Raw genomic sequence first — 12467 nt, forward strand, 5'->3', positions numbered from 1 at the left:
CACAAGAGCCTAACAGACATACTGAGATGATGTATCGAGTGGCTGCTGTTCTCACAACCCCACCTAGCACATTGTGTGTTCAGTGAACCTGCAAAGTCTGTGGCAGAAGATAGGGGGTAAGAACTAGGACTTCCCTGTCTAGCAAGAGATCTAATTGTGTCTGCAAGTGTTCTGTGCCAACCATTCATCAAACTGCTCATCCAAAAAGTGAGCTAGAGTCCACCAGTGATGAGACAAAAGGGAGAGCTCTAATTCCTGGGCTTGCATTCAGGGAAGACAGAGTATTTAAGGACTACTCTAAGGACAGGAACAGACCAGGGGACACAAGAACCTCCTCCCCAAACTGGAGATAATAACACTTTATAGAACCTTCCATTTGAGGACCAAAAATTCCATTAAACACATTAATCAATTGATCTTTACAATGCCACTGAAAGACACCCTAGGTCATTATCATTATCTTTGTTTTACAGGTGGAGAAAATGAGGCACTAAACAGCTTAAGTGAGAAAGTGACTCACCCAATGTCAAAGTGAATGAGTGGTGGCAGCGGAACTATAACTAGAATTCTGACTTTAGTCCATTGTTGCAAGAATTAAACTGTATTCCCACCTTCAAACATGGAGCAGTAGCAATGGGGAGTGCAGATAGAAAGCAGGTCGTAGGGGGTGTACACTTATCAAACAAGGGTATGAGGGAAGGCTTAAAAAGGATACCTGTTTTCTGAAGGAGGGAATTCCTTCCTCCCTCCTACTAGCCATCACTATGAAGAGCTAAGCTTCTCATGACTAGCAATTCAACCTCCATGGACTAGGACCTGTGGAGAAGCAGGGAGGGTGGGAATGGAATTCGAGCTCAATCACACTGGGCTGGCAAAGGGGAAGAAGGAGTGAGCATTGGAAGAGAGATAGAGTCATATACACACAAAGCAACACACACTGAAGGAGAGAGGAGGCTGGGGAAAGAGGGAGGCGTGGGTGGAAGGATTCACACGGAACAAAGGTGTTCAGGTGGAGGGTGCGGGATTCACACAGAACGGGGTGGTGGGGGTGAAGGGTGCGGGATTCACACAGAACGGGGTGGTGGGGGTGGAGGTGTGGGTGGAAGGACTCACATACAGAACAGAGGTGGTGGGGTAGAGGATGAGTGATTCACACAGAACAGGGGCAGTGGGGGACTAGGGTGAGGGATTCACTCGGAGCAGGGTGGTGCAGTGGACGGTGAGGGATTCACACGGAACAGGTGGGGTAGCTGTGGGGTTGGAGGGTGAGGGATTCACACAGAAGAGGGATGGTGGAGTAGAGGGTGCGGGATTCACACGGAACAGGGGCGGTGGGGAGGAGGGTGAGGGATTCACACAGAACAGGAGTGGTGGGGTGGAGGGGCGGGGGGAAGGATTCATACACAGAACAGGGGCGATGGGGTACTGTGGAGGGTGAGGGATTCACATGGAACAGGGGTGGTGGGGTGGAGGGGTGGGTGGAAGGATTAACAGGGAACAGGGGCGGTGAGCTGGAGGTGTGGAGGATGAGGGGTTCACACGGAACAGAGGCGGTGGAGGATGAGGGGTTCACACACGGAACAGAGGTGGCGGGGTGGAGGGTGCGGGGCTCACACACACCCAATCCCGCGGCACAGTGCAGCAGCCGGGCTGTGGAGAGCCGCTGTCATTACAGCTGCAGCAGGGTGGTGACGGGCGCGCTGATTGGCCGCCTGCCGCCCGGCCCCGCCCAGGGCAGGGGGGCCGCGCTCTCTCCGGCTGGCGCGGGGCTCTGAGGAGTAAGACGGCCAGGGGCAGCCGCCCCGCTCGCTCCGGTCCCACTCGTTGCAGCCAGACTGGGGGACCTCGGGCCATTTCCCAGAGCAGGTCAGTGAGCTGCCCGCAGGCTGGGGCTCTCCCGCAGGCGATCCGTAGGAATAACGGGGGTTGCATGGGGAGACGTGGGGGTCCTCTGGCGTGACCCCTCTGGCGCGGCTGGGCAGCGGGAGCTGAGCGGCGCGGCGATGGTTGCGGTCTCCCAGGGCTGCCCGTGCCTCATTTCAGTCCCGGCCTCTAGCGAAGGAGCCAGTTCGCGGGACTTTAGAGCCGGATAATCAAGAGCTGCGGAATCGCCTCCAGTTGGTGAGCGCTGGGGAGAGGGAGGAGCGGGCACTGGGGGTTGGTTTCCAGGCAGGCTCTCTCTTCCGATGAAGAGGGAGTTTGCTCTGTGCAATGTTAGGGAGGCATGGAGCCCTCCGCCCCTCTCTCGTCCCACTGAAAACCTCGTTTATTCAAAGGATACCAGCCTCCGGAAACATCACCCCGGGCGCCTGCCTGAGCCGCACGGCCGCGGGCTGGCTCTGCTCGGGGCATGGGGCGGGGAGGCGTTTTCCGCCCAGCGTGGTGGAGAGATTCGCCAGCTGGGCAGAACCCACCAGCCTCTTAGGCTGTTCCGGAGCTGAACCGCTCACTTCCCAAAGGGACAGGGGAGAATCTGCTTTGGTTTATTGCCTGACTTCCCCTCCCACCATGGTCACTTCCCAGAGAGGCAGCTTGGTCCATTCACCCTGCTCGGCGGGGCAAGGATCGGTCAGTTGCAAAAGAAGAGTGATACCCTTAGGTTCAGATGTTTACAGCGCTGGGTGTGGGGATGCTGCTACGTTGAGGGGTCGGGGAGAAGGGCTGGGAGTCCGTCCCTTTCTGTGGTGGGATTTGTTTGCTGCACAACTTTCCTTGCACCTCCTGAAAAAATTGGTTGCATAAAAATTGGGTTTAGTGTGGATCGATTCCAGGCGCGCCTATGACAATTATAACCCCGTTAAGTGTGCATGCAGCTTACTTCTGGAGCGTGGTGTATAGTGGACAGAGAACTAAAAGGATCCGTTTCTGAATGTCTGCAGTCTTATTATTATTCTCAGTTCTTCCCCGATAAGAATAGTAAGATGTGAAAGCAAGTAGTGTGGATCTGGCTAATGACAATGCCGTGTAATTTCTGAAGCGATCCTTCTCACTTTTTCATTACTGAGTTATGCATCATTAGTTTTCTCGCAGTACCCTGCTGAAACTGATAGTTGTCTGTGTTGGTGGATGGGTGGGTGGGGAATTAACATACTTTTTGCTGTTTCAGATTATAGTTTTTCTTAAGTCGTTTGCTGTACAGTTTCACTGCTTAGGCTTTTAATGCAATGTGATACCCAAAGCGCTGCCTAAAAGTCACTAAACGAAAATGATTCATGCTTTTTCAGCAAGAGAAGAAAACAGTTGCAGAGCTCGAATCTGCTTCCCCGAAGTCAATAGGAACTTTGTCTTTGACTCCGCTGAGATCAGGATCTGGTCCTTAATTAAAAAGGGGGAAAAATCTTTGCAGTTGATTGGAGTTCTAGCTTGCTGCACAGGAGTTGGGGTATTTTTCTGCACTCTACTGAGCCAGTGTGGTGTGCTTTCTTCATGGTCTGAGTTGTCTGATTTCAGTCCTTGGTCAACATATCACACCCAGTCAAAGATACAGATAGATATGTACTATTTATCTCAGAATCTATCCATATCTCAGGCCTCCCATCACTATATATTGCACCTGATATTCCGAGCACCTGATATTGACAGGTGAGATCAATGTTGAACAACATATTAGTAATGTTAACAGAGCTTTCAAAACAGGATTTGAAAGCCTGACAATTATAGGAAACCCCCTTCTGTCCCCTCTGCATCAGGATGAGTTACTTAGTTATTGTAGTTAGAAAGAGAATACTGGATATTTTGTCTTTTCTGTGCCATAAAAGAAAGGGTAGTAATCAATGACATCTAACTTGTGGATTGTTTTGTCTGTTTTCCTTTGTGGCTTTATTGTTTTCAAACATGATGTGATGGAGTAGGGTACTATTTTTGTCCTTATTGGCCTTTTCTTGACCCATTCAAGTCCTTAAAAATCAAAAAGTACTTTTTTCATTTCAGAGAAATTGTTTTGTCTTCAGGCACGGGGACGAACTCTTTCAACGAGCCCAGGTGATGGACTGTGTCCATGAATTGGCTCTTTTCAGAATGGAGAGGATGCAGAGTCAAAATAGGCACATGTTGGTTTCTGTTCTTTAACTATCCTGCCAAATGAAAGTTCTATAGTGCAGAGCTTGATTTGTTACTGTACTACATATTCTGGAGCTCTGGACATAGTTTGGGTTCCCACTGGCATTACATCCCACATTGTTTTTGTGTGGCTATGACAGGAGTTGTTTCCATTGAAAATGCGTGGCAGAATTCCCATTGAGTTTACAGCAGGATCAGGCTTAGACAGTACAATATAGAAAAAATATAAGTTGATGCATCTGCAGAAAAGTGCATGCTCCCAAATCAGTTTCTTCCCAAATAAAAGCCAGGAGGTGTTGCACTATCATCAATATAGCATGTTTAATGTGAGGTGATGAAGCTTGGGACAGAAAGCAGGGAAAGGGAATTCTCATTGTCCTTGCATTGCAAAACAGGCAGGAGAGAGAGAGAGAGAGATGTGAGGAGATGGTTAAAAAGCTAAACATTTGCCAGAGAACGTAACCGTTGTAAAAGCATATAAAAGATATCATGCATAATAAATCAGATTAAACATAATTCAGAGGAAATCATAGTAACATGGTAGAATGTACTAATAGTAGAGCCACATTTTGACGGCTGCAGAGTTCTAGCATACTGTACATAGTACTGGGCATTTTATTGTGAAAAAGGATATGACTGAAATGTAGGGATGTATGGGGGAAATCTTCCCAGTTCAGAGACTCAAGAACCAAGGATTATGGAGTCATGGATCGATGCAGGACTGGAGCGGTTCCATACTAATCCCTTATGACTTTGCTTTTTAAATTCAAATTGGCCATGGTCTTAGATCTCCAAGCTGGAATGGGCTGAAATGAATCATGGCTTGGAACCACCCATACTTCATCCTCTTTGATATTTTTACTCTAAGGGCTTGTCCACATGAGGGATTTCTGCACAGGTGTCACTGCCTATTGCCTGCCTTGCTAACCCATACCTTCCCTTGGGCAGGGTCACATCATGTGATATGAAGGGTCAAGAAACAAGCATATCCCTCCATCCTCTCTCAGCCTTTTAGATGGTATTAAAAGATGTCTTTAAAGATGGTAATAACTGTCCTCTTTGGGGAGAAGAGAGGAAGTTAATTTACATAGACTGGAGCAGCTGTTGTTGATAAAGTCAGTTCTGGTTTCCTAGAAGACAAAACAAGACAAACACACACAGGAGAGGAGAGGAGAGAACAGCAAAGATATAAAATGCAGCTCTCTGTCTCTGGTGTGGACTCTCACTTGAAACCTCACTGCTGGAAGAACATAGGTACAGCACAGAGTCTCATCAGCCACTCCGACACCTGGCAAACTTGTACCAGCATCGGGCTTGCTAAAGCGTTGCATTGACTACCATTCTGCTCACAGGCTTACTGCAGTGTTGCAAAATAAGCAGTCCTGGCTGGCTAAGACATTCTCTTATTCCTCTCCTTTTCCCCTCTGTGACTATCCAATAAGAAAGAGAATAATTCAGGGAGGGGGAAGGAAAAGGACATGTCGGGGGAGGAGGAAGGGAGAGAGACGGAAGTCTCACATGCCAGGTGATGTTTGGTATTCACCTGGAGCCAATGGAGGTGATGATGTCATCTGAGTCCCTCCCTCTGTTCTTCTCTGGTCAGGACGTTTCGCAGGATTAGGATGAAGGAAGTCTAGGGTCCCAAGAACCAGTGGGAGTGACAGCCATGATGCTGACATTCAGCGCTTTCTCTTCTTTCAGCTAACAATTGTAGTGTTCATTTCCACTCTGCTAATTTTCACCCCAAAGTCTCTTTTTGAAGACCCCAAAAGGGACTGATGAGTGGAATAGCCCATCCCCTCATTATTTTGGCCACCAATTACGCCAAATTTATGACACACCAATTTTGGTCCATTGATTTTTCAGTCCCATGTGTTTCTTGTTTTCAGGCATGATCTTAACGCAGCCCTTAAATTATATCAGTAGGCCTTTTTGTTTAGGCTAATCTTTTTGTCTCCCTTTTGCATCTTTTCCCATCAACATTTATTGTTATTGGTTATTGTGACATTTGATGAACTTGCACTCACTTTTTACAGTTGAGTTCACAATTAGGGTAAATACCTAAGCTCAGTTACCACAACGCTCCTCATTAGTTAATGGGGAAACTGACAACATGACAGCCCTAAGACTGTATTCTTTGGAAACAAGGATAGTGGGATCCCATGCGGAATTTTCTGATCAACGTTATTTTGAGCGGTATCAAACCATAGGGGCCCAATCCTGCAAACCCTTAGTCTCACGAGTGAATGTGTGACTAAAGATTGTGTTACTTGTGTAATGTGAATGCGGGGCGCTAATAAGGACAACATGCATAGGGTTAATTGTGTCTTGTAGGTGTAGCCTATAGTAAATGATGCTGCAGAGCTGCACTGCCCCAAATACCAGGAAGCCATTCTACCTCAGGGACACAGAATACCTGCCAGAGCTCCTAGCTGGGCAGATACTGTATGCCTGCTACCAAACCCCTTGAAGAGGTGCAGCTTAATTCCCCTTGTGTAGCCAGCCAGCTTTGTGAGCCAGTGTATTGTTGCAGGGGGAGGGAGTGGAGCATGGCACAGTGCATTCCCGGGGGATTGAGGATGGAGTAGCCCTCTTTGCTCCCTGCCGTGCAGGCACTGGAATTCTCTCTGATCCTTACATGGGGACACACACTCCCCACTCCTCTACTGCTTTCCTGCATAAGGGCCAGGCAGGATTTGTTTCAAAGAGAGCTCCTCACCGACCAGAAGACACTTAGATAGGAACAGAAAGGCATGTCGCTGTTTGAGGAGATGGGCATGAACGCGTGCTAACAGCAAATCACATGCTAACAGAATTCAGCTGCCATTTGTTTGGGCACAGATGGTGCCACCATTACTCACATTGACCAGCACCTTAGTCCACGAACCCTGCTGATTTTCATTGGATTTTTCACAGCCTAAGGTCCTACTCTCTGTGCATGAGGCTGGCAGAACCTGACCCAGCCTGAATGACAAAGGGGGGCCATCCGACAGAGCTAGTTGAATTTTTTTCAACAACTAGTTTTCATTCAAACTTAATTGAGAATGGAATGTTTCATGAAAAAGTGGGGTTTGAATTAAATCTTGCTGGTTTTCATTAAAAAAACAACAGTCCCCACCACAGAACTTGCAGTTTTAACAGAAAACTTCTCAGTTTGGGTTGCCAACAAACTAACAAACAAAAATCAGATTTTTCAGGGTTTGTGGGGATTTTGGTAGGTTGATGGGGTGTGTGTGTGTGTGTTTAGCAGTAACAAAACCAAACCATACCTGAATACCTGACAATCTGAAACAAACAATGAAAAAAAATCATTGACTTTTTTGCAGGGGAGAAAAAATCATTTCCCCGGCAGATCTATTACAAGACCCCTTCCTTTGGGGAGTCAATGTGGGGGAGGTAATATCTTTTTATGGGACCAACTTCTTTTGGTGAGAGAGACAAGCTTTTGAGCTTATGTAACACCGACAGACTCCGGTCATTGGCGAGCAGGATCAAACCTGGGACCTATGGAGCTAAATGCATGAGCCAAAAGCCATATGGCTGGTAGCTAAGGCAGTACAGCAGACTCATTAATTTCTCTAAAAGAAAAGGAGTACTTGTGGCACCTTAGAGACTAACAAATTTATTTGATGCATCCGATGAAGTGAGCTGTAGCTCACAAAAGCTTATGCTCAAATAAATGTGTTAGTCTCTAAGGTGCCACAAGTACTCCTTTTCTTTTTGCGAACACAGACTAACATGGCTGCTACTCTGAAACCTGTCATTAATTTCTCTCTCTCTCTAAGAGGTCTCGGAGCCACTAGATGGGACAGAACACCACATGCAGGAGGTGTGTGGGTTACATACTTCCCCTAGCTGAGGAAGTGCATCCCGAGCTTCAGAGACTTCCCAGTTGAAATCCCAGATGAGCCCCCACTTGTAACACCGACAGACCCCGGTCATTGGTGCGCGGGATCGAACTTGAGAGCTTTGGAGCGAAATGCATGAGCTAAAAGGCATGTGTCTGGTAGCTACGGCTGTAGCGCTCTCTCTCTCTCTCTAGGTCATCTTGGTGCCACTAGATGGGACAGAACACCACACCCCGAAGGTGTGTGGGTTACACTTACACAGAGCTCTTCAGGTCTGGGAAAGAAGAGCACTGTGTAAGTTTGAAAGTTTGTCTCTCTCACCAGCAGAAGTTGGTCCAATAAAAGATAATATCCTAGGACCAACGTAGTTTCAGCAACACTGCATACAGTAATTCCTTTGAGTCAGATTCAGCCTCCTCCTTACTTGGGAGGGCACCAGGCTTTCCCTCCTTGTGTGGTCAGGAACAATTGCAGTCCTTGCTGAGGAGTTCAGAGATCGCTCCCTATTTACTCCCACAGAGGTGCAGGGAGGAGGCAGGATCTTGGCCCCATCCTCCTCCCCCAAACTCACTGGCCCGTAGAGCAAGTGTGGATATGTGCTCATCAAGGCAGAATTCCTCTCTGAGTTATAATTGGGGCAGTACCATGATGGACTCCCCCTTAATAATAGGCTCTGCATAAATGGCACAACTGAGCCTTTGGGAATAGCTTTTAAAGGCATTAAACAGATATTAGAAGGAATAAAAAGTGTGTGATACAACCGCTTATCCAAAGGACCTTATGTAGATGCGCTTCCTGATCTTCTGAACTAACTAGTCCTTCTCAAATAGTACTTCTCATATAATTCAAAACTCAGCCCTGTCCGTCTCAATGGGTACAGCTGCCATTTGAATATGAATGAACACATTCCAATCGACTTGAGGATGAATTAGTTTTTGCATTGCAGCTCCAGAGTGTAATCCAAAGTGTAATCATTTTCGGCTGTTTTCTTTGCTATGTATGGGAGCCACTGCACGGTATGTAACAGTAGAATAAATCAGCAACTGGAGTGTTCAGTGTGAAAGGAATTTGTTCATGAAAGTCCTCTGTAGACAAAAGAGACATGGAACACAAGTGCAATCATTTTGTATTTTTCTTGTTTGCGGACAATGTGCATTTTGAAGAGACTTATGCTTCTTCCCTCCAGAGAGTCTTTCTGAAAGAAATGAGGAGTAGACAGAGGTTCTATTCTGGGAGGTGCTGGATATTGAGGGTGCTCAGCACCTTTCAGAATTTAGTTTTTTGAGCTGTCTGCTTAGTAGGGTTATTATGTGATGATGACCCGTTTCCTTAAGGGGTACCAACACTTAGTCCAGAATGGGGAGAGGTTTCCAGGATAGTGTCATGATGCTTTTGGGCGGAACGGTGTAATAAATGTAATCAAAACATTTGGATTTCAACAGTGTACTTAGCAGTCTTGGTAGCACTAGGTAATTTTCTTGATTGAATTTGGACAGGCTTAAGCCATAAGTAATACAGTGATAGAAGAGATAAAAGCAACATACCAATGCATTAACATTTATCTCTAGAGAACTATTTCTCAAGAGTAGTTCACACCAAATGTGCTGAAAGGGTAGAGATTTGAAATATAAAGACTATGTGGGTCTCTTTTTCCTTTCAGGGAGGATCTTTTTGAAAGTGGCACTATTTGTTTTAATCTGTGTGGTCTGGGACTGTTTCCTCATGTACAGTCAATTTAATCTGCATTGCTGAAGACAGCACATGGGCCAGATTCTAATCTTAGATGTGTGATATGTAGTGCTAAACAAAATCTGTTGCTGCCCTTGTGCAGACCTTGTGCTTACTGATGGGTCTCTCAAGGTAAGAAAACAAAATGGGACAGGGACAGGGTCTGTCTTTTTGTTATGTGTTTGTACAGTGCTTAGTGTAGCAGAGGAGCCTGTAGCCGCTACCACAATATAAATAATACCTATGAATTATTCATAGTAGTATTTATTTTATTAAGATCTGAACCAATGCAAGCCCACCTGAGATTAGAATCTGGCTTTATGACTCCAAAGCTGAAAGCAGTGCCACAGGAAAGCAAGCTGTCAAGGCTCCTCATTCACTCCCTTAGGAGGGCTGAGGAGAAGGGTAGTAGTAGGATGACATGGTGGTAAAACAGACTAAAAGGGATTTTTTTTATAGGGCTGTCAATTAATCACAGTTGACACCAGGCCAGCTCTACGTTTTTTGCCACCCCAAGCAGCAAAAAAACCAACCAAACAAAAAACACCTGCCGAATCCACCGCCAGGAGGGAGGGAGCTGCTGCCGAATTGCCGCCAACGGCGAGACCCACCTGAGTCGGAGGAGTTGCCACCGAATTGCCGCCGCAGGAAACAACGGAGGGGTCTGCCGCCGGGGCTGCTGCCGGAGTGCCGCCCCTTCAGCAGTGCCGCCCCAGGAACCAGCTTGCTTAGCTGGTGCCTAGAGCCAGCCCTGGTTGACACAAGCGATTAATGCAAGACAAATTAACTAGATTAAAAATAATTGTGATTAATCAGTTTTAATCACACTGTTAAACGATAGAATACCAATTTACATTTATTATAAATATTTTTGGATTTTTTCTACATTTTCATATATACACAGAATACAAAGTGCACAGTGCTCACTTTGTATTATTCTTTATTACAAATATTTGCATTGTTAAAGATAAATAAAATAGTATTTTTCAGTTCACCTCATACAAGTACTGTAGTGCAATCTCTTTATCATGAAAGTGCAATTTACAAATGTAGAATTATTAGGGCTGTCAGTTAATCACAGTTAATGCATACAATTAACTCAAAATAAACTAATACGTTATTTCTTTTTTAACAAATGTTAATTGTACACCTCTGGAGATGGGACTTGGCAGCGGCCAGGTGGGGAGGAAGGCAGACACCAGCTGTGGTAGTGAGGAGTAGGTGGCCAGGGACAAGAGACTCCATAATATCCAGTCCAGATGTGCAGATTACTGAAATACCTTGCACTCCTACCCCCCACAAAAATCTATTGATTTCTTTTACATGAGGAGAGGGGTAAGAGCAATCGCCAGCAGCCACAAGGACACAAAGCAAGGACAGGGAGCTTTGGAGCCACTGCCACAGGACCCCACCCCCTAGGTGACCCCAGCAGCAGCCCACCCACCCCCACTGCACTAAACAATCGTGACCCTGTCCTGTGGTCTGTGGGTGATTTGGGGCAGCCAGTTAAACACCTTTCAGGGGGAAGAGAGGAGCCCAGCCCCCCGCTGCCTGTACCATCCCCTCCCTTCTGGACAGGGCTGGCCTTAAAGGTGGGCCACCACCCAGGGCACTGTGCTCAGGGGGGTGCCGCTCTGTGCCTCGGCCCAGGGGTGCCCCTCTTCCTCCCACTGCCCTGCTCAATTGCAGCTCCCGCCTCTGCCCCCTGACCCCATGGAGCCTCCACTGACCAAGCTGCTGTGGACTGGGAGCCTGCCTTCTGTCTGCTGTGCAGAGCAGGGGAAAAGGGGCTGATGTCAGGGTGTCCCCCTCCTCTGCCCAGGTACTCAGTCACCACTGAGCTGTGGTCGGGGAACAGGGAGAGCTTGTCTGCAGCTGGCTCAGGAGTGAGTGTTGCCCTCAGCAGCTACTGCTCGCTGAAAAAAGTGTTCAGGCTCCTGAGTGCCCTGCTTAAAAAGACAGCGCTTCCCCCGCGCACATACACACGCTTTCCCCCGCCAACACACTTTCTCCTGCCCTCAAACACACACGCAATCTCTCACACCAAACCAAAATCTGAAATGGCACCCCTGGTGAGCCAGGAGTGGCCAGAGGGCTGCAGGAGGGCCATTGGCTCTGGCAAGATGCAGCCCCCGTGCGACAGCATGGAGCCCGCCTTGAGCTGCAGGCCAGGTGCTTGGCACCACAAGCCACAGCAGCAGTGCAGAAGTAAGGGTGATGATACACCAGGCCATCCTTATTTCTGATTGACTGAACAAGAAGTCAAAACCAAGAACAAAATTGCAAGACGCATAGATGAACATGATTTGTTGGGGAAGAGTCAACATGGTTTTTTTGTAAAGGGAAATCATGCCGTACCAATCTACTGTCTCCAGGATGGTAAAAGAGAGCAGAGAACACCTAGGGCTCCTAATAGTAATAGAGACCATCAACATCTTCTTTAACAAGGGAAATCTGCCCCTCACCCTAAAACATACAGTCGTCTCACCAGAGCTAAACAAGCCATTCCTCCTTGCTACACATCTCCAAACTGTGATCACGCAACAGCTAACCTCCCTTTCCTAGCAAGTTAATAGAGTACCTAGCAAACGACAGGCTCCAGTGCTATCTGCTAAGTGCCAGGATATTGGATCCCTCTGTCAGGCTTCACCAGGGCAAGGCTGTTATGTTCTTCCATAGACAAGGGAAATGCATCTGCACACATCCTGTTGGATCTCTTTGTGGGTCACTAAATACTGTTGTTCAGTCTCTGTATGGCTGCAGAGAGGAATGGAAATGCCCTGGAATGTCTCAGGTTCTTCCTCTCAAACCAAACACTGATGGTCGTTATGG

At 47.2% G+C, this 12467-nt stretch overlaps 1 protein-coding gene across 2 annotated transcripts in view; it reads left to right on the forward strand.

Annotated features, from left to right (window-relative positions):
- Positions 1–1720: 1720 nt before the first annotated feature.
- SERTM1 (serine rich and transmembrane domain containing 1) overlaps positions 1721–12467 on the forward strand; it is a 42948-nt gene continuing 32201 nt past the window's right edge. Inside the window, exon 1 of one of the 2 annotated variants that reach the window (XM_074959687.1) lies at positions 1721–1866. The gene's annotated coding sequence lies outside the window, so the exon portion shown is untranslated. Of the gene's footprint in view, positions 2122–12467 lie in introns of both variants that reach the window. The other variant, XM_074959680.1, reaches the window with a different exon arrangement.

Source organism: Natator depressus, chromosome 1, assembly GCF_965152275.1.
Source record: "Natator depressus isolate rNatDep1 chromosome 1, rNatDep2.hap1, whole genome shotgun sequence".
NCBI classification, from domain to species: domain Eukaryota; kingdom Metazoa; phylum Chordata; order Testudines; family Cheloniidae; genus Natator; species Natator depressus.